Below are 27,873 nucleotides of genomic sequence, written 5' to 3'. Positions count from 1 at the left end.
TCAACGTATAAACAAAGTATTAAGATGACCCCCTTTTGAACTCTTTTTTGTTACGAAAAGAAAGTCGAGAAACGATATCAAGATCATAGAACTCCTAAACGAAGAAACCACAGCTAATTTTCAACAATATTAACTACGTAAAAACGCAAAGAAACTAATCTGCAAAGTTCAAGATGAAAAGCGGCGTTATATATAATCTCCCCGTAAGCAAGCACAAAAATTTAAATATGAAGACCTAGATATTAAAAGAACACTGTTTGGCCCTGGTTCAAAGTTAAAGCAAAAACTTCTGGGGAGTTACAAAGTGACAAAAATAATGGCACTTAAGACGAAAAATTTGACTTCGTCGATGGACCTTTCAAAATAAGCATATAATCTAAGCACAAATAAGCATATCATATATATAAATAAGCATATACATAAGCAGATAATATGAAACCAAGCCCTGACAATAATAAAAATCTTAATTTGCTATTTAAAAATAGTTACTTTTTTTCCTATGAATGACTCATTGACTTTACCAAGAGATTAAAATTTTTTCTTCCTTTTTAATTTCATTGTTTCTAAATTTTACAATTAATGATTTATTTTAGTGAATACTTTACAACTTCAGTTTAATGTTTCATTGAAATGTGAAAAAGAGCTGTTACTGATATTTGTTTTACTATCGGTAATGTATGACATATTTCTTATATTCTAATACTTCAGAAGATTGTAATAGGAACAAAAAATTGTAATGTTGTGTTATGCAAGTTATGTTTCATAATTGTTTTATTAAATATTTTTCATACTGTTTAATTGCATTGGAAAATAATTTGAAGATTTAAATTTATTGCCAGAATCATTCATCAGGTGAGGTCGCCTTCCTGGTTATAATTGCCGATGTAGGGAACATGTTTATTGTTTGTTTATGATGTTTATTGTTTGATTTTGAATTTTAAAATCTAGCATACACTAACTGAATGGATTATTAAAAGTTATTTCATCAATTCATTAAAGCATGGTATACACGTGAAAATATTAAAAGTGTTATTGAAAGTCCTCTCTTTGGTTTCACTGTGGAATTTTGGAGAGAGGGATACCAGCTCAGTCGCTGTCCACGTCACTTGACTACAGTCAAAATTAGGTGGCATTCCTACTATGGCCGCTAAATGATAGAGCCTTAAAAATGAGGCTTGATGCATGTATGATATGTGTGATCAAAATTGATATGTGATGATTACTTTACTGAATTAGTATTTTTAAAATTATTTCAGATACGTGTTTATTTTATTTATAATTATGCTTTTTAATCGTATTTCAATGAAACTAAATAAGTTAAAATCAACAGTAATTAAAGTATAGGCAATATGTTATGTACTAAAAAGCAAAATTAATGTAGAAAAGGTACTTCAACGTTTAGGGAAACAGTAAGAAAACCACTTTCATTGATTCTAATAATGTTTAATTAATTTTGGTGTTAGGCTCTACTGGTATTACGGTAATCTGAGCTTTTTTTTAAAAAATAGTAACGAAGAATGTTAATATGGATACTGTGGTAATAGGTTTTTTCTACGTTCCACCGAAATGAATAAGTACCGTACCGATTAAAATTCCTTGATTGTTGTAAATTTGACTATCTATGAGTTGGCCAATTACACCAGCATCTTGCGAGATGATGCTAATTACAGTTAATTTTTATTTTGATCGAATTAACTTCTAAAAATGTGTTTTGCTTGATCTAATAACATAAAGCCACCGAGTAGGACAAGAAATTAAAAAAAAAAGAAAAAAAAAAGAAAAGGTTAATGCTAGTTTTCTTTCTAGTTATGCGCTATACAAATGCCTCTGACACCAAATCAAAACTTACAGTCAGTCCCAAATTTATAACGCTGATAAAATATTAGAAAAAATAAAGAGAAAATTTTATTTGAAAGTTTAACGAATCCCAAGACAAAAATGTGCGAAATACAATAATTTAAAAAAATGTACGTAACATTTTTGTTTGTTTCTGCTCAAAAAAGCAAGATATGAAATAGTGAGAGTATAAACATCGCGTTAACACATTGCTGACCGGTCACGAGTTAACTCATGTTTTCGTGGCCAAGCGTTGGTGACCGGTCACGAATCATAGCAATCATGTTAGCAGTGATCTCATGGTGACTATTTTAAAAAGTGGGCGTAATTCTCCTTACTTTTCAAGTTTCACTATTTAATTCTCTACGAATTTATTATAACCTTACGAAACCCGATATATTTGCAAAACTTGAGGCGTACCATTACTCGTAGGTGATTGTTATACTTCTTATCATACGAAAAAGAAATATTAAGAGTTAAATGATAAATAAAAAATTTTAAAGTTCATTTATATTGTTCTACTTCCACATCCATTCCACAAAAAAGTTGCCCGTCAGCAATGTGTTAATATAGTCTCAAATAATTTTTCAGGAGTTATGACAATTTTTTATGAAGTCTATCGGAAAATGAGTCGTAATTTCTTACAAATTTTTTTAAAAAGAGCAGAAGAAAAGTTAGCAGTTTTTGAACAACAAAAACATCAAACAAATAAAAGACTTTTCATCTACTTTCTTAAAAAATATGTAATGCAATGAAAATCTGCAAGCAGATCAAAAGCCGATTATTTGTTTGATGTTTTTATTGTTGTTCAAAAACTGCTAACTTTTCCTCTGCTCTTTTTAAAAATTTTGCAGTAAATTCTTATGATTCATTTTAAGATAGACTTTATAGAAAATGGACTATCATCTGGAAAATTAACTCATGCTATATCAACTCGATTCTTATACATTCATTATTTCATTTCTTACTTTTTTGGGCAAAACCACAGAATAGGTGTTTTCTTTTTAATTTCTTAAAACTGTTTTATTTTTCTTACATACGGTAACATCTTAAATATATTATGACTAAGAAAATAAAAGATTAGTAGGATAAGATAATAAAAGAACTAGTGAGCTCTAAGGAAAATGGTTGAATAATAATTTATCCATTTGTTATTTTACCATATTCAAACAAAACAGCCAAATAACCATAAATAAGACAGTAATCAGACTGTTAACTGTAGTTGAAGTTGGTTTACGTTGTACTAGAGCTGCACTATGGGCTATTGGAGACGGTCTGGGAATCATCAATGAGGATGATCCGAAGACATGCGACCACACTTTTGATCCTCTGCAGAGGAGATGTCTTCTCGATGGTAGCCCGACGATCTACGCAGAAAAAAGTCAAAGACTTCACTGCAGAACAATTTAACGTGGACCGATACAGCACTCCCTCTGTCCTTTTGCAGGTTGATCAAAGTGGTCATCCACCCGCACATTGATTGCAGCCAATGATGCTTTACTTCGGTGCTTTACTGGGAAGCGTATATTAACGAGCAGTCCACTACGGGACAACCGTTGACTGTAAGAAAAACTGTTTATTAACTGTTTTATCCTAATACGAATAAACAACCAGAATTTTATCGCATAAACTAAGCCCACCTAATAAAGTCACTTAGTTCTTTGCAACTGCGAACATATTACAGCCGAGAGGGCTACTCTGCAGTCTTATGACCGACAGGACTGGGGTTCGAGCCCCAGAGTTGACACCATTATATTTCCTCCATTCCTTTCAATGTCCTACACTAACCAATTTGTGTTCTGCACTCACCAATGCCCCTTACCCAACGAAAATCCCAGTTCCTATGAGTTAAATTTCTTTTTTACTGTTTTGAAACTATGCTAGTTGTAAATGGTTAAAAAACCGCATGATTTTTGTATTCGTGGTTTTATAATCAAACTAGTTGTGAAGGTTTTACAACCGAGGAGGTAGAAAAATATTTTTTTACCTTAAACTTTACGGTTAATTGCATGGACAGACTGCTGCAGTTTATTTCTCCTTAATTTTGGAATGAAAATTTTGACAGTATATATACATACTTTTTGCGTGCATTTCTTTCAGCAAAAGAAGCATGAAAATATCATGATATAAATCTTGAGAAAACATGAGAAATTTTTCATGATATGAATTTTTTGAAATAGTTTTCTTGCTTCCAAATTTAGTTTTTTTAATATAAATTTATTCGTGAAATAATGTTTTCGAATAATACTTAATAATTATCCAGGCATGTTTTTATCAAAGAAATTATTTGAAAGAAAATTTATTAAAATTTCAAAGACAATAAGACACATTTCTACAGAAATGTAAATGCAGTGTTATTATAGGATATCAAATACTTCTTGGTAGACGAAATCAAGAAAGTTACATTTCCATTTAAGAATTTCCAAAATTTCAAACTAATAATTACAGCCAAAATCTTAACAAACAACAACTCTGCAATTATTTGTGTCTACAAGTTCAATAAATGTTAAAGTATAAAGACACTGAACAATAAAAATTTTGTAAGACAATAAAAATTTTGTAAGATATCTTATTACATAAAACACTAATGCATATATTGGTACCAAACGAATGAAATTTCACTTTCACGTTGGCAACAAAGTACTGAAAACTGAAATTTCAAGTTTTTGAGCAGTTGTAAGCATAGAAAGGAAAACAATACTATTTATAAATGTCATGTGAGTATATGACAGAGAAAAATATAGACAAAAATAAAAGTTTAGGACACTAAAGTATTTACAAAATCCCTACCTATTATGTATATTATATTATAATGAATAAAATTATACTTGTATGTATACTAATAAAAATCAATGAGAAGTGATTTTGTGCTCTTATGATGATTTAAAATTACAGTATTATTAAGTCTGAATTATTAAGTTAACACACCATTTATTAAATACGGATTATACATTCTGTCAACATTTTTATTTTACTATCAACTGAAGTACAAATGAAATAAACCAGAAAAATTACTGAGAAAGGAGTTTTGAAGTAGCTAAATAGTTAATAAAGAAGTATATTTTATTTATTAATTTTTTTTTAAGATATGTGAATTTAATTTATTTTTAATCACAAAGAGTATTAAGCTATAGCTAGCACTCAATTCGCCAATTACAACTAACGGAGATTAGGCAACAACATAAAATTTTCGCTGTTATATCTAATTATGATTTTATGTGTGCTTATGTTTAATGATTTGTTTCTAGCAAAATTTGTTAACTGATTGAAAATGTAAGGATAAAACTTAACTCATTAAAGCCTAAGTCAGACTTCTTAAGTTTTGTATATTAATATTGAATATCATGAAGTCATTAAGAAAGTTACTTTATGATATTTTTCTTCAGAATGATTTATTTACTTTAAAAAATTGTAAAATTTTGAATGCAAAACGAAAAATAAAAAGTAATAAAGCCTAAAGCATGTGAAATACTGAAAAATAAAAATACAAACATTTGTGTTTATATAATTTTATAAAAAAATAGTACTTTAAACTTAAATGCGTTATCTTTTTTCAAATTTAAGCGTAAATTTATTACATCTAGATACACTTTTATTATCGTACATAAAACCTTTAGCCATTTATCAAAAGTAAGTTACTTTAAAATTAATGTAAAATTACGTAAAATTAATTTCTCTTGTATCTTCTAACGCCTAAGTTTAGATTCATTGGTATTACTTTTATAATTAATTTGGTTTATGTTTGCTTATGTTGGCTGCATAAAAAATTATTTTTATTTGCAGGAATATTCAAACTCAATGAATTAATAAGTTAAGAAGAAAATTTCTCAAAATGAGAGTTATTTTAACGGAAATATTCAATAATCCTTACTTTTAAAATCCCTTATTCCCTTACCTAATAAAATATTTTAATCTGAATTGTATGACCGAATTCATTTAAAAAATACCGTATTATTAAAAAACCATATATTGTATCATGCAAAAAGATTTCCAAGTTATTTTAATTAATCAAATGAGGATAGATTTAAAATCAATCAACCACTTTCTACTTGACAAAAATGAAAAGTTAAAATTGGTCTAAGGAACGACACTCTCTCCAACTAATCATCTACATAACTTCATTGAAATCAAATAAATCAATTTCTATTAACTAATTTTTTCGTGAAAAAGATTTAGTTGATGTTTTGAAGCGGCCTTTAAATTTGAAGAATACGCATTAATGCAAAGTTATATTAGAAAAATTATTTTGTACCACTTACTGGTATCAAGCGATGACGTGCCCACAGTAGAGACATCTTTGCTTGGTTTGGATTGCACCAAACCACAACCTGTAAATAAAGTTAAAGTTAACAAAACAAATACATAAAAATTTGACTAAGTCAAAAATGCTGTAAATCATGAAAATAAAAAAGCACTAACAAATAATAAAAACGATGAAAACAAAATACTAAAAACCGTAACACAAGCTGGAGAGTTTAGTGGAAATAAGTTTTAAGAAATCGAGCTTTTTAGGGAAAAGCTCTTATTGTAATCATATTTATTTATGGAACATAAATTTATTTTTCCAAATCATTTGATTACAAATATCTCAGTGAATACAGTCGACACACGGTGGTCTGAATCGAAAATAAAACTAGGACGTTATTAATATAACTTTTGATCTAAAGTAATCTTTGGTTTCCATAGAACTAAAAAAGAAAATTTTGTGTTCCTTTTTGCCTAAGTTATTTTTTTTTAATATTGGGAACTAAAGGTGAAAATTGACCTCAAAATTTTAACTAGAAAATTCATTGGAGAGAGCAATTTTTTTAATCTTCGTAAAATATTGGGTTTAATGAATACAAATATTTAAGTAGAATACATTAAAATTTGCATTTCACAAGATCATAAGCTCTTCAAAGCATTTCTTTTTAAATTTCTGATTCTTTTGAAACCTTGTGGAATTAAAAAATGTTGGTAGTTTTTGATTGATATAAGCATGCATTTTTTATTGTAAAGAAAAGTAAATACAGTGAAAATCAAAAATATAATTAGCTGCGAATATTTGTATCAAAATAAAATTTTATAGAATAGTATGAAAATGAAAATTTAAAACTATTCTCCGTGTGGTTGATTTGAGCATTTCAAGTAAACAGAAAACACTATTTTTAACATTAATCTGAAAGATTAATGTTAATAATTATTAATATTGCAATGTATTTTTTTTTAATTTATTTTTTTTCAATTCGAGAAAAACTCTAATAGTTTTGTAAACGAACAATGTACTTCTAAAGATAATCGAATAATTCAATTCATTATTTCTTTCAAAAATAAGTTCGAGATAGAAAAATTCGAAAGTCTGGAACTTGCAAACAGAACCACTCCAAATGACAAATTTGTTTCTCGTTTTACAGAGTATCGAAAAATCTTATCATAGTGAAAATCGGGTCCAGGAAAAATTTTTTTAGGGTTCACGGGACATTGAAAGTAAACTTTTCGAAAAAAAAATGCTTCTTTAGAGTAAAGAAAATTTATCTTTGCAACTCTTCTTAACGCTTTCATGAATGAAATAGTTATTAAAGTTATTAAATTTACCTTTATTTCAATATGGATAAAATTTGAAGATTTTTGCAGACTTTTAAGACGGGAAAGATGATTTTTGGCTTTTTTTAGTGTTGATATTTTTAAACAATTGGGGAAGGAATTTTCCTTTAAATGCTCAAATGGTTTGAAACTAATCTAAACAATTTATGAATCTTACGAAAAGGATTTCATATAAGTTTTAAATAAGAAAAAAAATCTAAAATTTTCATTTTAAAGGTCCCGTTTACCGTTAACCCTTTGAGGCAAGATTTTTATTGAACATATTTTTTAATATTTTTTTCATGACTTTGTATTAATTTAGGTCAGGATAAGTAAGTAACAAATATTATATTTAGCATTTTTATAATTTATGGTTATGAAATTCAGCTAGAATCATCAGTGTGTTTTTTTTGCGTTAAAGGTAAAATCTTCTAAGCACGGCTTAATTTCAAAAAAATAATTTCATACAGTTGACTTATTTGCAGTTATTTAGATGTAACAAAAAGACAGATATTCATCATTGAAATTTCTTTAATTTACAGAATCAATTTTGGATAAAGTTTTGAAAATGAATGAAGAAAATTTTTTTTTTCAAACTACATTTTTTGTATTTATACAAATTTCAGATTGAGTTAAAAAATATTTCCGACAATCTAATAGATTTTTTATAAACTAGTAGACTGTTTTTGATAAATAAAAAATACAAAATTATATTTCTGCTTGTAATTAGAGTGTCAGAAAAAAAATATATATAAAAGGGTCACCATTGTCCCATCTGAGTCAAAGGGTTAAGTGACTACATAAATTGAAGCCTATTCACTGTTACTTATGTTATCTAAAAAAGTAAAAAGGAAAAATAAAATTATATTTCAAAAATATATAGATGAACTAACATTGCTTGTCTAGCATATATTGCAGGATATATAAATTTCTAATTAAGTACACGATATTTTGAATGGATAATATTTTATCAATTTTATCTTAACTAATATTTAATTTCCATTTCCAAGTGTTTCCACAGGTTTAAACTTTTGAATCTTGAATTTCAAACAGTTAAAATTAATTTTCAACAATATTGAAACTCTTAGATCCGAAATTAAAGTTTTATAAATTAAAAATATATTAGCAATTAGGAATCCCGAAAATGAATAGAAACTCATTATTAATGTATAATGTATGCAATAATAGTTTGTAAGATATTGTCCATATAATCTTTTTTATAGGCTTAGGGGATTGACCAGATTGAATTTCGTAAGTCTGATTTTATGTTTGAGATCAATGACCCCTACGAATTACATAATATAGGGGTCATCAAAACATTTAGACTTTTAGCCAAATGTTTTTCGATTCATAATACTATGCAATGTGACAACTATCTTTTAGCATAAAACTTCGTCAAGACGCTGACATTTCAAGTAAGTTTTTGTTACTTAAATTGTCAGCGTCTTGACTGTTCAAAACATTTTATTGCTAAGTGGAAGAAACTTTGAATAAAAAGATTCTAGTTTCGAGCTCCAATGTAATTGGTTTTGCAATTCAATTTGCGTGTGGTGGAATTTAATTGATAAATGCTATTTTTAATACAATAAAATTTTTTTAGCATTATTGGTTATAAGATTACACTAAGTCACGAAACGAACTAAGTCACAAAAAAGTAAAATCAATCTGGTTGTGCAACAATAAAGGTATTACAAAATAATTTAAACTTTTAATAGTTCTACTACAATACATTTTTAAGTATTAGTTTCACAATTTTATCAGTCACATGACTTACTTAAATACCACTTTATTTAGACTTGCTTCAATCAGATCGATTATAGCAAACCCAAATATGAGAATATAAGTTCTTGTGTGGCCCAAATATGGCAATACAAGCCTTTGTTGTGATCAGTATCGATCATAACAAGTTCAAATATGACAGTATTGAAGTAAGTATTGAAGTAAGTCGCTGAATGAGTAATGAATTTCGTGGTTTCTGTAAGATCAATATTGCCTATTAAAAAATTAAATTTATTTTGCAAACAACTTAGCTTGCAATTTTTTTAAACGCAAAAGATCAATTACTTAATTGTTACATGCACAAAATTATCGATTATATTAAAAATTAGCCTTCCTATCACACACAATTAAGACTTTTGACAATGACGACAATTATTTGAATACACAGTATTCAAGAAATTCTTTTAGAGAACTATTATCGTTTTTTTTAATGAATTTCCAAATTTTGGCTACGTTAATGTTAATTATAACTCTTTTTTTTTGCATTTAAAGTTAGGAAAAGCTGAAATATGACGGTAAGAGCTCACTGATATTCATGGGTATAATTCTTATTGCAAAGTACACTGTTTATAAGAGCATAAATAAGTCTCAGAAATTAAGGCACAATCTGAAATATTTGATTCATTGAACAATTTTTCATGTAAAAAGTTGAAAAGCTTACTAAGATATAACAAACAAATGTTATTGAACACAACTAGATTTTTAAAAAAAAATTAAAAGAAGCAATGCTTAAAATTTTATTCAAAAATTAATAAAAAAAATTAGCTTTTTATTTTGAAAAATCGTATTCAATATACAGAAATTCTTCCTATAACATTTTAAAATACAAAGGAAAAATAATTATTTAAATACAAAAAAAATTCTTAGAAATAATAAAATATTTGAAGAGAACTTTATTGTTATTCAAAGACAATAAAAATATTTAAGAACACATAAAGATTTAAGGAGAAAATTATTTGCTTAGCTTCATATTTTAGATTGAATACAAAGAACAATTCCTTTACTTTTCTTTTATGAAAAAAGCGATTGTGAATTGTGAAGAGTATTGGTTTCAATCACTATACAGCAGCATGTGTCTTTCAAATTCCATCCTAAAACTATTTCCAGTTAGATATGTTATAAATAAAAAGGAACGGAATTTATTTCCATGCATATGAGATTATAATTATTCATTTTAATCTTATTCCTGTAAAATCTTTAAACTCATAAACTTACTGTTGCAAATGTAAATTTTCCGAATAGTCAACTTTTATGTTAAATCTACATGACGATGCTCAATAAATGAAAATTTATTCTTTTGTTTTAATGTTTTCCCATTCATTATATTGCTTTTTTTTAACGAAAAAATACATTCCATTTCCAGAGACTAAAAAAATTACTAGACTATTTTATTAACACCAGTAATGTTTAATCTATTTGGATAATCGGTACTACTGAAATTGGGGCAAGAGATAATATGTACCCAATATAACAATGAAGGTAATTGTGGTAAGTGGTTTTTAACGCCCCGCCTCTACGAAATAGTACCAAAATGTTCATAAACCAATGGTTTCTCATAATGCAAATGTTTCTTATTTTTAGAGAATGCAGATGGTTCATATTTTGCGAAACATCTCCACGGGGTGACGAGCTCAGTGGCCAGGGGGGCACACCCTGTATTACACAAGACAGTAATATATGTCACCAAACTGTGGTGATCACTTTTTTTGCGTTGGCAACGATGAACTGAAATAGCAAGTGGGCAATCACAACAAGAAAATAAATTATATACATTTTAAATCTTAGTGTAAACTATTTCCATTTAGAAAACGAAATAAACTCAGTCACGAGAAGTGAAAGGTTTATATAACGAGACTGTTCTATAGATTTATTTTAATTATGCTTTTAATTAAGCATAATAAATTTAGAGATACATTTTAGTTTTAAAGATGCTTAATAATTAAAATATGAAAATATGTGTTTTAATAACGGTAATCGGCTGGAAACATGCTGCTCACTGATTCAACATAAACTTTATTACTAAGCTCTTTTTTCATTTTCTAATCTTTTTCATGCGAGTGTATGCTAGAGTAATGCGAGTATAGTAAATAATGTGCGTTTATGCTAGAGTATGGATTTTAAACAGTTGATCCCCAAAGCGTTGAAATTTATAATTGCATGCATATCTAGAACAAACTAAATAAGCAACCAATGAGTGAGTAAAGCAATCTCTAATTACGAGGCAATCTGAAAGGCAATCTGAGAAAGCAGTTTAAGGGATTTCACGAGTGCAGCGTGCAGGGGTGAACTCCCTAGATTTAAAGAAAGTAATTGAAAAATAACTGGAAAATTAGCTATGCAAAATATTAAAATCTAAAGAGTTTTCAGATAAGAAAAATTTCGGCGCTATCACATATTAAAATTGTGTTAAATATTATACATTGCATTCTATAAAGGGTATAAAAACAATTAGTAAAAGTAAAACGTTTTGCAAATCTAAGCACCAGGAATTGATATCAAGCAAATGTCTGTTTGTAAATTGATATCACGTCTGTTACAATGCATTTGTTTACATATGTTTTTTAAAACTACACCATTAGAAATACCATTACACCATTAGAATAAAATTACACCATTGAAGACTGTTTAATAAACGTGCAACTGCACGTTAGTTATATTGAATATTCAATGTTTTGTCGATGAATAAATTTTTAATGGTAGTACTATATCATGTCTGTTATCATAATTGGATGCAAAAAATGTTCATTTATTCAATAAGATATTTTAGCTAATTAGGATTTAGTCAAAATCAAATAGAATTTTAATATTTTTTAACATAATTAATTATTTTTTAATTCAATATATTTTAATTAATTTTTAATAACGTTTTCTGAATATTCTGTTCTTTAAAATATCATTTTTGTTACCCTACCTGGTAAGAGACATGCCTAACATGATAAACATAGCATTCTTTACAAGCTTTTTTTTAGACTTAAATTTACGTACTATTAATAATAAGGTTATATAGAAAGTATTTGTATCTAGAATATGCAAAAATAATAGTGGTTACGGTAACACGATAATTTTCGTCGTACCCTAAAAATATCAACTAAATATATAAAAATAGAACTTTAAGAGAAACATTTAAATATTATCAAAGAAATGCATATGCTTAATTATTTTAGAAACTTTAATATTCTCATACGATAAAAAATATACTTAATTTTTTTCAATTTTAAAATGATATCGAATTTTGAAAATTTCCTGCGTAATAAAATAGACGAAATGTTACTGCCAACTTTAGCCTTGATACCATGACTTTAAACGATAAAGTGTTTGGTGATATACTTAGAAAGTGATGGACATCTAGCTTGCTAGACTAAATGAAACATATACGCTATATTTATATTGCTTCCTCCATAGAACTATAGTTATCGTGAACTCTCGGCAGCTAAAAATTCTGCGTCAAGTTGCTAGTAAAATTTTCAAAAGACACATACTCTCAGAGTATATATGAAAAATGTAATTTTTTAAAATTTAAAACAGGAAATTTTAAATCATTGTACCTCAGTAATTTCGACAAATATTTTGCACGCGTTTATAATAATTTCTACCTTTTTAAACTACAATATTTACCCAGAAATGTTTATTCTAATTAAGAGAATTGATTTCTCCTAAATCACTCAACCAACTATTTCAACTTAAATTTGAAATGAAAATTATTATACCATTATTTGGTGTAACAAAGTTATTATTTAAAAATTCCAAATAATATTGAAAATATTTATTATTTTCAAACAATTTCTTTGGCGAAAACATTTAAAGAGTTTTTATAACAACAAAAAATGTATAAAACAGAAACTAATGAAACAAGTTTGAGAATGGAATTGCACTAGGAACAAAGTAAAGTGATTAGATTTAAATTTTATCTCATGAAAATAGGAGCTATTTATCTATGTTTAATGTTTGGAAATAGAATCAAACATCTTGGAATCTTGTAATTGAATAAGTTTTACTTTTGATCTGATTATGGCTAAGAAATAAAAGTAGTTCTAAAGCAACGGAGGTGGATTGCGAGTGGTCGCAAACAGGGAGTGAAGCCCCATAGTGGAATATAAAATATTAACTCTCAGTAATGCACTCCTATTTGAAATTTTAATTACAGATGTAAAATTGATAATAAAAATCCTTTTTTCCAAGATTTCGAATATTTTTAAGAACTCGTCGGTAAAGTAAAATATTTTATCAAACACCGTAGATTCGTGGATCTTAAATTTGTATTTTGAATCAAAATATTTTGAGTACAAGTTACTCATATATATTATTAAATCATACGGTAAGCAACGGAAATAAAAATCCTTCACTAGAGTTATTTCAAAAATTGGAGCAAAGATGCCAAAACAATCATTTTATGAATATGCTTTGAAAAAATAGATTGTCACTGAAGTATGTGATTGCCATTTTCTCGACAAAGCGTGCTTTAAACATTAAAAATTTCAGCATAAAATTTTCCATTTTATGACGTTATTTTCGTATGTTGAACTCAAAAAGGGACATCCTTTACAAAAGCAAGTGTTCATAGTCGAAAATCACATGAATGAAACTTTTATTACTTACTGCCTCAATATTTATGAACTTTCTATTCTCTATCCAAGTTTATCATAAGAAGAGCTTTCGATATTTAAATTGTAAGTTTCCAAATTCTTACTTACAGTAATTTTTATCAAAACAAAGAAGTTTCTAAATTTTAAAAACTACTGTGAGTTTAAATTATTTTTTTAAGCTAAAGAAAACTTTAAACACTATTTAAAAATTTTCACCAAGCGTTATCAAATCCTGAATTATTATAAGATGTTATTTTTCCTTTTGACAAAATGTCATGAAAGAACAGAACTTTTAATTCCAACAATAGTAATATATAGTAAATAAGTATTTGAGCATTCGAAAGAGAAAAATCATAAATAATCTGTTGCTTTAATAAAAAAATATGATAAAAATTGATTGACTAACAAATTTACAACAATTTGAAAAGAAACACTGTTTTGTAAAAGCATGTACACGAATTTTCTATTTGTGATTTGTGTATATTTATATCCTGAAAAACACTTATTAGACTATAAACCATGCGATAAAAATTCCTTCTATATTTACACCATAGAAATCCCGTAATAGTGTGGAAACTTGACCTTTTTAATAAAAGTTATTTGTTCTCAACTGCGCAAAACTAAGTATACATTCTTATAATTTTACACTGAAAAATAAAAATACACCAAATATTTTTGGAGTATAATTATAAAACAGTAATTTTTTTGCAAAAATATGCTTGATTTAAGAAATTCCAGCAAATAAAATAAACTAGAAATGCATTCATTTATAGACTAGTTAACGTGCTGTGCTTTGCATTTAAAAGCAAAGTGTCAATTCCTTTACAAAATAAGTGGGATGTTTGATTCCAGAATTTGAAGAAATAGCCAAATTTGAAGTACCTTTTATAGAAAAATATTGAATAAAAAACGTTTTCAAAAACATTTTACTGTCGTTATTTTCACAATTTACTATAGGGTTTATTACGTTCAAATTTTAAATTGTTGAGTTTTATTTTTTTTTAAAATCATTTTCATTTTAAAAAATTTTGGAAAAAATTTCGTTTAAAATATTCTTAAAAAAATATTCTTTGATAAATCAAAAAGAAAATGTTTTTTAAAATCAATGCAGTAAATTTTAAAAAAAATGTGTCGAAGTTCATCCTATTTATTGGGTTTACACTTCTGTTTCCTTTCAAGTTTAAACATATTTAAATTTAAGAAAGTTTCAACCACATCAAAACTGATGCTTAATCGCATTAAATAAATTGTATTTTACGGTTCACTGTTCTCTCTAATTTTCGGACATCATAGAGATTTAATTGTAAATTTCTTCTATTAGAACTAAAAACATACTTTTTTCATTCGAAAATTATTGCTAATAAAATAATATAGAATGCATAATATTTTGTAAAAATGTTTGCAAGTAAATAACTAAACCAATTACTAGAAAGAAATGTATCTATAATAAGTTATGAAATTACACACGAAACAAAACATGATTTATTGCTACAAAATTACTAATATTCCATCCTATTTTAGTTTTAAATCATTATAAATACAATTATTTTTAACAAAAAAGTCTCTTAAAAATCCTATAAGTAATGATAATCACCAGAGAATTTATCAAATACCTTGCCAATGAGATATAGACTATATCGAGATTACAGAAGCGCTTTAAAATTTAGATGAAAGGAACACGATAAATGCTTCGGTGATAAAAAAAAAACTTGATAAATCATCGATTGCTGCACATTGTTGGAACCTTGGGCATAAATCTAATTTCAATAGTGCCAAAATTCTTTTCTCCTCTGCTCATATTTATGATCTGAAATTTTGTTTCATTCATATGAATGCCGATTTCTTTGTTACCGACACTCAGTTCCTTACAACTGTAGCACAAATGCAATCTGCCCTGTTTTGCTTTTCTCAAACATGGCAGTCTTGCAAGCTTTGTTTTTAATCCTTATTTATTTTTCATTTCTTTGTTGGCAACTTCACGTTTTAGGATTCAAGTTTCTTTTGTTTTCCTCATTCACGTCTAGCGAGTATGCAGAATGCGCGTTTAGCTCTCAAAACATGTCGACTTATCTACCTTTATATTTTTTGAAGAAATTAAGTTTTTATTATCAAGCATGACTTTTCGCTTCAGTTCCTTGGCATTATTTATTTAATATAGTCAGGAATGCATTCAAATAATTTACGTAGGAAAAATTTGAGAAGTTTGACACATTTATAAATAGGTGTTTTGTAATTACATTAAAGGGTCAGTTTTAAGTTTTTCTAAAAAAAAATATTACTATTTTTCATTTTATTTATAAAAATGTCTTTATGGATAAAAATCACAAACAAGCAGTTAAAAACAGATAATTTTTAAAATCGTTGCTTAGAAAACAATCATTATCAATCAATTCTTTTAAATTGTTCTCAAGACAAGGGATCATCAAAATGTCAAATTTAAAATAGTTGCGATAAAAGTGTTTAAAATGTTCCATTTAAAATCACGTTCAATTTTATTGGATTGCAATTATTAGCAATTAAAGTATTTCTATAAATGCTTGAAAACATGGGTAACACAGTAAGATTTACGCTATATCCAAGAAAACGTATGACTTTATGCTATAAATAGGTGAAGTAACTGACTGATCCATTGATTGCATTCATTCAAACTGCCTGGAGCAATAATTATACTTTCGCAAATTATTAATAGCGAAAAAGTGAAATTTCCTGCAAGCTTTGAGGAATGTAAATAATTTAGTGAAATTATATATCCTTCTATGAAAATATCATTTTAATGAAAGATTATTTAAATACTTTAGAGTTTCAAATCATGTAGTTTTAGAATTTCCATCCATATTTAGAAGAATTCGATGTATCTATTTCGCTCACCTTCATTTGGTTGCTCAAATTATTATTTTTCGTAAAATCTAAAGCAATTTGTTCATAAGTAGATTAATGCATTAAATTAATTAATTTGTCATAAATAATAAGAAAGTTTGTTTAGGTAATTAGTTAAGAATAAACATAACATAAGTAATTAGGAAAACAAACTGGAAGAAAATAAAAATTTCGCATACGAAAATATTATATAACTTGTTAATAAATTATTGTTTTCAAAATTGTAACTATTTCCATTTTATAAACAAACAATCAAATAAGGTTCGAGATATTTCAAGCAACTTAATATAAGATGAATACAGAATAAATAAGTAAATGTTAATTTATTAATTTTATTTTGACAAGAAAATAGTTATCTAAATTTTACGAAACTTAATATTTTGTAACATTTTAAGGTTGTCTAACCTGTATAACGCTCAAAGCTTATTTTTCACTTGAGTTAAAATAAAAAACAAAAATATGAGAATTGAAATATTTCATTGACATTATTTTTCAAAATATTTTATCGAATTTACCTACACACTTTTAAATGAAATATCTCAAAAATTAATATACCTTGTAAAATACTATTTTCGAAGGCAGAAGTACATTTATTTCATTTCGATAGTTATAGAAAAATTTATTCCAAAAATTCAGTCTTAAGCACTAAATGTATGGAATTACTGATTTCAATAACTGAATCACAAACATAAATGAAAGTTTAATGAAGTTATTAAACTAAAGGTTAATTTTATGTAGATTAAGATTAAGAATTAAGAAGATTAAGAAGAAGAAAAAAAACTAATTTTTGAAAGTGACCATTTTTAAAGTAATAAGTTTAATTAAAAAATAAGAGCAAAATAACTGATGAGTCAGCTTTCTTTTCTCAATTTCAGTAGCATGCTGTTGTCATGACTCAATCAAACACGAATCTTTTAGAATATAAACATTTTTATTACTACATGATTACGTAGAATTGGATACCTGTAAAGGAAGCCACGCTTAGGTAAATCATGGCATTTATTTATGTTACGATTCAGCAGCTAAACAAGTACGATACACACGCATGATGTTTGCAAGTATCCAATTAAATTTGATCCAAAAATTGATTCAGAGATAAACCGAGCTCCCACAGACGTAACATTAATACGCCATGCACAACCATGTGATTAGATATTCGTCTTCTCGAGTTACATGTGCCCATTTAATCATTTTATTTAAGTAACAAACAAATAGATTGTTAGTTGGTTGAATCGGTTGCTTCCGTTTTGCCAAAGCAATCTGAAATTTTTATTGTTTCATTTCTCTGTTCATTATTTTAAAAGAAATTTAGTTTGATTATCGTGGCTTCTATTTCTGTTAAAAGGAAGCAAGATAAATGTATTATAGTAGCGAGAATGCAATAGAAAGAAAAAGCCTTACAAAACTTGCAAAGAAATAAAAATCAATGATAATAAATAGAATCAGCTTACGATTTAAAAATAGATGTGTTGTGCAAATAGTGTATTAAAAAAAGGAATGTAGGAGCACCACTATAATGAACAACAAGTAACAGTGTAAGTGAATTTTAAAACAATTATTTTATTCCTTTTAGACAAAAGGCAACTATTGCATTATATCATACTAGGAGGCTTCGCCCCCTGCTCGCTGGCGCTTGCCAACCCCCGGAACTGCTTTCGTAGTTCATTTCGGACTGCTTCGCAATCCAGTGCTCGCTTTGCTCGCTCATTGGATACGTTCTTAACGTCTAGCTTTTGTATACTTTTTTGAACACTGAAGTTCCGAAAACTTTTCACTGTAGAAAATTCTAAACCTGTGCATTTCAATATTAATTTGAAATTGCAAACAGTTCACATATTTTTCTTAATCACACTATTCTAAATTTCAGTTGTTGAGAAAAGTAACTGTTGTGAGTTTTGTTTTAAAGTCTTTCCCACCAGAGTGTTAAAGCCATGTGTTGTAAAACAGTATGAAATAGTAGTCTGAATAGTAGAGAGAGAGAATATCTTTAAAAGCACAATTGTTAATTTGGGCATTTGGCGATGCAACACTTATAGAATTGAAGGATTTGTTACGTCAAGCGCTCAGGTGTCTTAATTTTGATCTAGTTGCGCTTCTATGTCATTTCGATTTATGTTGCTAACTTAACTTTCAAAAAATTCTATGGCTGGCAACAGCATTTTTATTTTTTAAGTTGTTTATTTTTATTCCCTTTAGAATTCGTTCTCTTTTTAGCGAAATGTTTTTTAACCTAACAGAATTCTTTGCCGACTGTTTTCTCTATAAATGAAGAAAATAAAGTAAATATTTAAGTGTTGTGAAAAGAATCTTATTTAGTTGTACAAAGTACTTCAACCAAAATTTGGGTGCCACGTAAGAGAATTATATATATTAGATCAGAAACACATCATTAAAAGGCAGAATGCTTTGGTGTTTTCAAAACAAAGCAAACGTTGCCACCGGCAGAAAAGAAATACACTCAAAATTTGGGAGCCACGTAAGAGAATTATATATATTAGATTAAAATTAAGCACCATATTACGCTATTGTTAAAAAATACCCTCTATTTTTTTAAACTGAACAAATCAAAATAGTTCAGAGCATTTACAAAAATATTATAAAAATCGTATTATTCATAATATTTTATAATTATATTTATAAATAGTTACAAAAAGTTTGGATACAAATCTTTTACATAATTTTAAAATATGTAATTAACTAAATGCAAAATTAGAACAAAATCGGTCGAATATTTCTAGAAAAATCAAATTTTAAAAATAAGACTTTTAAGCATATTTCATTATATTACGCATAAAATAATACATAATTTAGTGTAAAAATAATGATTTTTAATTAATGGGAATTGGGAAATGTAAGTTTTATAAAATTTGACTACTACTACAATTAAATAAAACTAAAAAAGAATATTTTTCCTGTCACAAATGATTCGACATCTTTAATTAACTATTACAACTAATATACTGTCATTTTTTATTGTTTTCTTACCCAATAAAATTTATAGTTAGAGATAAATTTTCATGTGGAACCCTACGAACTCCCAGCATTCAATGAGATATTTTTATAAGAGTTAAATTACTATATAGGAGTAATATTGGATTAGAATTAACTTCTTATAAGTTGGAATATCTATTATATCTTTAATATATTTATAGTTAATAAGATTTTTTATCTATAATCTTATTAACTAGAGCATAATTTGTAGTAAGACAAATTCTTATTTCATGAATCCTTAAATTAAATAAATTATTACATTACTGCTAAGCAGAATCACGCACAATATAAAATTAGACACAATAGCGCTGAAATATAAATATGTATGATTATTTACGGGAAAGAAATTTCCAGAACATTATATAATGCATTTAAAAAATACAAATATCTGCTTAACAACAACCATTATTGAAACGTTATACTTACAATAATTTCTATCGAGGTATGTATTTATATTGCCTTACATTTGTTCTTAACATTGCACAGAAAACTATTGTAGGATCATTTCTGATTGGGTCTATCATCCGCAGGTAAAATTTGCTAAGTACGTGATTCGTTGCAATAATTATAATCAGTAGAAAGTTTAATTTTCTACATAATATTTTTTTCTTAAAATAATTCATGAACTTATTAACGTTATTGGTATCCATATGTATTTCTATGATATATATTTTTACTACGAATACAATTAAATAATTCAGTTTTTTCTACTTTTATAGTATTTCTATTTTTATAATTTAAGATTTTCATAGTATAGATTATTTAAATTTTCTGCACAATCAAATGGGCGCAAAAACTTTCATGACTGACAAATGAAATTTTTTTTTATTTCATTTGCTTTACAACTTTATTTTTTTTCGATATTTCAAAGAAAAAGATCATTGTTTATATTTTAGTCTTTATCAGGTTAACTTTGATAAGACTATTTTTTTGAAATGAGAATAAACCTTTCGAGGTTACTCTTACAAACAACATTTATCATTAGAAATAATAAAAAGTTTCACAATATTAAACCAGATAAATACAGTGGACGATTCATAATTTTTTTCTTAAAAGTTGAAACTGAAAATAAGGTTCAAAGAATGTTGTTTTAATATTACATTGATCATGAAATCACTCTTTATTTGAGTTACATTTTCGCTTTTACATAAGTGAAAGTTTTGCAGAATTCGTTTGTATAAATTATAGTGAATCACGAAATAAGAATGTTCCATTTTTATCCTAAAAATGAATTCTTTTTTTAGGATTTCTTATAATCCAAAAATAATTTTCTTTTAAAATTTAAAGTAGTCTATTTATTAAGAAGTTTAGAACGTCAAAGAAAAAAAATAGACTATCTCTTTCAAAATTTCAACTCATTTAATTTGTTAAAAAAAACTTATTACATTTAACTAATAAGTATAAGTTTATAAAATTTTTCTATGAAAATGAACTGAAAAAAAAAAGTTCGACACAAGTAGAATTCGTTTCAGAATTTGAATACTTTGGATCTATTATGACAGAAGATAATTCCATCAAAATTGAAATTAAGGCCAGACATATTGCAGTGAACCGATGGCTTTTAAGTCACTGCAGAAAATATTGAGACCCTTTTTGATAGAGCTTACGTTAACATTAAAAATTTATAAAACGGCTTTGAGATTTATGGAAATTAAACATGGACTACTACATAATGTAAAAAATAAATTGCTTTTAATATGGAAAAGAAAGATTCTACGAAAAATATTCGAACCCGTGGCGGATGATGATGTTTGGATAATCCGCAAAAGTCTACAAATTCAAAAGCTAGTATCACACCATGACTCACAAAAAGCTACAGTAAACTTGATAAGAATGAACGTAAACATATTCCATAAATGTATGTTCAAATGATAAGTTTTACTAAATGGGTAATTTACAGAAAAATAAGAATTTCTATCACCTAATATTTATAATGAAACTATATAAATGCCATTGTATTGTAAATTGAACAGTCAAATTAATTTTGAAACAATTTACAACTGCTCTTAAAAAATCAAGAGTTTGAATTAAATTAAAATTAAGCTTCAAATAATTTTTTACATGTTCAAAAAGGTTTGAATTTAGTAAAAAAAAGCGACCCTTAGAATACAAAAATCAAAATCAATACTTTATAAAATCAGAAAAAAGAACTCATGATTAATTAGGGTACATTAATTTTATAAAAGTTAAGAGAAAATTTTTAGAAATGCATATTTAGAAATGCTTTTTTAAAATATTAAACATTTAGTGACATCGTCGTTGCTGCAATTATTATATAATTTCTTTATTTATTTATTCATATGAACAATCCCAAAAGGGGACCATAATTTTAAAACTTTTAAAGCTGTGGTATAGCGTAATAAGTGGTTCGTCCTTTCCCCGCAAATAAGTAGATCAAGGTGTCTACCAGGTACCAGGAAAAAAAACTCATGACCTTTTTTCGCAGAATTTTGCTTTCAATTTTTTTACGCAAAAATTATTGAACTCATGTTAATGTTATTGAATGCATTTTACATATTCATGAGATAGATAAAATACACATCAGAAATTGATGGACCCTTAAACAGATATACTGTTGTTTTATTGACGAAATGTTGACGACATGCTTTTCTGAAGCATTATATTTTATTCAATTATATAGAAGAAGAAGAATGTATTAAAAATTTTTGAAATTTTAGTAATGTTATTTTTCTATGCACTTTTGACTTTCTACACAGGGCTAAATCAGCAATGCCCAAAAATATATTTAGATTATTATCTACCAGCTTTAAACTATCAGCTTTGCACAGTACAGAAATATGTCATGAGAAGAAAAAGTATTAGCTCGGAATACATTCTTACGTGAAAATAAAATGTATACAATTATTTACATAAACATACATTATATTGCCCATTATTGAAAACTTAAGCTTATATATTCTATTTTTGAAACTGACAAAACAGTTACCAATTTTCCTTCTGTTTATTAGCAAAAGTTTTATCAATCCTGAATGTGGGTTTGGAGATACAAGCATAGAACACTTAGTTTCTTTTAAGTTAGTATTATTACTCCATTGTTTTTCAAATTAGTGTGTCCGCTAACCACTTTCTGCTCCTCAAACAAATTTGTAACATTTCATTTTCTTCCAATCTGCTCCTTTTATTTGAGACATTTTCTCACAATTATTTTGAATTTCCTATGCTTGAACACTAAGCTTTATTTAAATTAAATTTCTGCTATTTCTGTCCTTCTAAATAGTCTGAGAATTTCTAATAATTTTGCGGAGAGCGCCACCGATTGGCTATTTGGATGTAAAAAAAAATTCGCATCACAAGCCCTTCGATTTTGCTTGCTTGCCCATTATAATAAAAAGCAATTAATTAGTTAAAAAGGGCTGTTTCCGCTAATATCTTGAAAAATCACTTGGGTTTACTATCGTTTATTTAGTCTTTAATATATCATTTTTCCAGTCATTCCAAAGTTTTTTTTTTTTTCATTTCTGATATTTTTATATGATGTTATCATGATATACTAATTTGAGTAATCATTTTTTAATGCATTTGATTCATAACGATTCCATTGTAAATTTCAATCTTTTTTTGGCAGTTAAGCTATCAATCATTTTTCGGTCACATGTATTTTCCAATTTTGATGTTTTTAATACGATGTCATTATAATTAACGAATTTCGAGTATGAGTTATCACTTTTTGATGTGTGCGATTCGTGACGATTTTGTCATAAACTTATGTTATTTTCTGATCGTTTTTTTAGGCGTTTCTACTTAGTTTTTAAATTGTGGTATATGATGCGTTGACAAATGCCATTTTCAGTAATGACCTTCTGAAGCGTTTGATTCGTGATGATTCCGTCATAAATCCCGGTATATTTGAAATTGTTTTTTCGACAGCTATCTATCGTTTTAACAGATTCGGATGTTTTCAGTGCGATGTTATTACGACACACTAATTTCAAATTTAATTTAACACTTTTTAACGCACAACGTTGCAACGTTTCAGTCTTAAATCCACATCATTTTCTAACCGTTTTTCTTCCGTTACTAATAGTTTTCTGAATTTTGATGTTGTTATGACATGCGAATTTCGAATTTGAGTTCTGTTTTTGATGCGCACGATTTGAGACGATTCCATTGTAAACAACCCATATCGTGTGCTATTTGCTTTTTCCCTAGTTATTTTTCAACTTAATCGTTTTTTTTCCCAACCACTTCCACATGATTTTTTTCTAATGCCAATAAACGAGTTTCAAATAATAGATATTACTTTTTGATGAGCTCTGCTCGCAAGGAGTCCATTTTACCATTCACGTCGTTTTCCGAAACCTTTTTTTGCAGTCATCGTTTTTTCGACCATTTCCACATAGTTTTTCGAATGTCGATATTTTGAATATGATGTTATTACGATGAACGAATTTCGAATATCGGAGTAACACTTTTAACCACTTGGTTTGTAATATTTCTATCATAAATGTAAGCCGTTAGGTTTAGCTGTTTAGTACTACATTCGAAAAGCAGTATTCTGATTGTAAATCTACAAAACATCGACACTCTTTTTAGACTACTTTCTGCATATCATACTACTAAAATAAAGTTTGATATCATTGCAAATTAAAAGCAATGTTCATTGTCTAAAACTTAATTATTATAAAATTATTTTGATTTGCTTCAAATAAATTAAGTTTAGTATATTAATAGTATTTAATACTTCGTCATTCCAAGCTTGATTTCAAAACTTGGTTATCCAAGAGAACGAAATTCAAACAGCCAATCGAGGTTTTTTTTTTACCTTTGTTTACGTCATAAAAAATGAATATTTTATAATGTATTTATATACTTACTTTTTTTAATATACTTATGGTGATAAATATGTAAAATTTGAATTAATTATTTAATAATTTGAAAAAAAAAGGAACAAAACATGCAAAACAATCAGTTCTTCATACTAAAGTAGTTATTCATATTAAAATCAAGAATTTATCTGGAAACACTATATGATCAATCGTACAAAAAAAAAATCCCAAAAATGGAGATTTAGTAACGTTATGTAATGACTTTTCATTAACAAAAGTATTTATACTAGTAAGAAAGAAGGAAACGTTTATTGACTTTATTAAACGACAAAGAATAAAATGGGCAGGTCACGTTATCAGAATGGACGAAGACCGTACCACAAAAAGAGTTTTTAATGCCAGACCAGTTGGCACACGGAGAAGAGGCGGGCCGAATTTGAGAAGGATAGATGGCCCAGAAAAAGACCTTTTGGTCTTAAAAACTAAAAACAGAAAAATACTAGCAGGAAAAAGGTTATCCTGGAAAAACTTCTTCAGAAGGTCAAGGCCCACCCTGGGCTGTCGAGCCATTGATGATGATAAAGAGAGAGATGGAAAGGAGTGAAAACTTGATGATTCGGTAATTATGATCTAAATTAGCATGAAATACAAGATGATTCTCAATATTAAACAAAACTTTAGTTAATGGTTAGGAGAGCTATTAAAAATCAAAAAAACAACTTTGCATCTCATTCTTGTCAAATAGAATTCTTTCTTATAAGTCTTGCAAAACTTCAAGATACCCCCAAAACTCTTCAGATTCATTTTAGTAGATTTTGCTAACAAACTAATCGATGTTTGTTAAAACCAACAAAAAGTTTTTTACACCATTCTATTGAAATTGTTTTGAACTTTTTAGATCAACGAGTGTCTTAGCAAAACTCTCACTAAAAATTCCTTCAAGAAACTCCAGAAACTTTACAAATAGTATAATAATTGATTACGTTAATTGTATGCTAAATTGCATCCTTGTATTAAGTCAAAACCAATGTAACACTATTTTAGACATATGAAACATTACATTAAAATTCTAAACGAAAACATATATTAAATCTTTTTTTAAAAACCACAATAAAAAAATTACAGACGGTTTTGAAACTTCCTTTTATTTATGACATAAAATTGGTTTAAATGGGAGGAAAATATTTTGATATCCAGTTCATAGCAGTACGATAAGCGTTTCTAAAGGATAATATATCAAAAAAACATTTCCTTTAATTAAAATTGCTAGAAAATTTAGGGTGGATGATAATTTTAAGGCACACTTATAAGTATTTTATTTTAATAATCAGTATTCTGGGAGAGCGGTTATGAAAATATTTTGTAACGGAACTATAAAAACAAACTTATCACATGTTTTTGTAAGACACCAACAGACATATGCAATGTATGAGACAAAACTTTCAAACGCTCTACTTTTTTCAAAGATTTTTCTTCCTTCTTATGAGATGTGCAATAATAATGAATTGTTTTAAGGTAACGTTTTTAGTAACATAACCGTCTGACTAGTCAAATTTACACGCGTCTTAAATTTGGTTCAAATCTTGAATTACACTAGATTATAATTAACACACTAAAAAAATGATAAATAGTGACTTCTTTAAAAATTAATAATTTTGCTAAAGAAATTTGCGTATTATTTTTTAAAGAAAATGTTTGTAAGAGCTATTAGAGCATTTTACGGGCCTCTGAAACAAAATGATCCTTAAAATTTCAAAATTCAGCAATTTATAAATTTTTCTGCACTACACTGAGTATATCTATACTGAGTATATCTAGATATAGACATTACAATTATGAAATGTTAAATAAATCTTCGAAAAATAGAAAGAGGAATTTTGGCCCAATGAAGAAAACCGGTCACATTAATTGAGCCAGAAAGTTCTTTGAACGTGTCGGTAGCTTATTTACGCTGTAATATAGTATACTTCTAATACCAGCCAGTAAAACGTTTAAAACTAATACAATCGTAATTTGTATACATAAAATGCGCTGATTACAAACTAACACAGACCAAGGAAAATACATTAAGACATATATTGATGTGCAGAGTCAATCTAGGAGGAATAAATTAGGTCATTATCTAATTATAGTTTTAATTACCTTTATTATGTTTTTAAAAACTTAAACACGATGAAATTTTATGGCACAACTCGAAACTTTTGTAAAATATGAGACTTGATATGATTTTTATGGTTAGGCTATCCGCTTTTATACACTGCGAAAAAAGTATGGTCAAAATTATTAGAATATGACAAAATTTATCATATTTCTGGCCCTATGGAAGCATCAAAAAGCTGGATAATTTATTGTAATGATTTTGTCAAACTTAGCAATAAGATATGATTTTATAATATACAATAAATGTCGGAAAATGTGCTAAAATTCAGTAATTTATCGTCATACCTTAGAATATAGCATGAGAACCATTTATATGATTAAATTTACTTTTCAGTTTTGCAATTTTTACAAAAGGTGTGTTAATCAAAGCTATGATTTCTAAAACCATATTTTCCGGTAAAACCTTCGCAAACTGGCAGAAAGAAATTGATTTCTCAAATTATTGTTGTTTGGCAATTTCATTTATTTTCAACAAAGATTAAATACACAGGCAATAAAGCTTTATTCAACTTTCAAAAGATAGCGATAATGGCTCCAAAACTCTATATGTTCTGATAAACCCCTCCTTCCTTGCACGAGTCATTCGAATTAAAGATGTTACTAAGGCCACACAATAAATTTACTTAATATATACAGTTTATCAACTATGCAATTATTCTAGATAATGCAGATCGATATTCTTGCATGTTTAGTTTCATAGTAAAAATTTTGCCATAATAAAAGTATGTAATCTAAAAATAAATTTATCATTAAAACTTTAAAATATTATTTTTCAAACGTACTTTTTCTCCTTTAAAATTTTCAAGGAGTATTTAAAAAGCAATTAACTTTTAAAAAATATCTATACACTCTAACAACCAACATAAAACTTCTGAAAATATTTTTCAAATAACGCTTATGTTGAAAATACAAAGATTTTTTTCATGGATATCAAAAACCAATTTGACAACAATAATTTCGTACAATATAAACTCAATTTTTTTTTTAAAATTCTTATGTTTTAAATATACAATACAAACTAATTTCTTGCTATTTTGAAAAAAATCTAACGTTCAGTGAAATTCTTCAAAACTTTCAAAATTCTCGTCATAGAGAAGATAGATTATTTTGTCTTTAAAAATCCATTTCCGATTTTCATCAATTCATTTTAAATCAAGTTTGGAGTCCGTATTTATTGTATCCTTTATATGTATTCAAACTACTTATATATATACATATATATATACATACATATATACATACATATATACATATATACATATATATATATACATACATATATATATACATATATATAT

At 27.1% G+C, this 27,873-nt stretch overlaps 1 protein-coding gene across 2 annotated transcripts in view; it reads right to left on the bottom strand.

Annotated features, from left to right (window-relative positions):
• The window catches only part of LOC107453449 (uncharacterized), an 82,679-nt gene that overhangs the window by 40,764 nt on the left and 14,042 nt on the right, over window positions 1-27,873 (bottom strand). For both annotated transcript variants that reach the window (XM_043046833.2, XM_043046834.2), the window contains exon 2: window positions 6,096-6,164. The gene's annotated coding sequence lies outside the window, so the exon portion shown is untranslated. The remainder of the gene's footprint in view (window positions 1-6,095; window positions 6,165-27,873) is intronic.

This window comes from Parasteatoda tepidariorum, chromosome 3 (assembly GCF_043381705.1).
Source record: "Parasteatoda tepidariorum isolate YZ-2023 chromosome 3, CAS_Ptep_4.0, whole genome shotgun sequence".
Lineage (NCBI taxonomy): Eukaryota > Metazoa > Arthropoda > Arachnida > Araneae > Theridiidae > Parasteatoda > Parasteatoda tepidariorum.
Note: the sequence above shows the minus strand (reverse complement) of the source record. Positions and strands in the feature narration are given on the sequence as shown.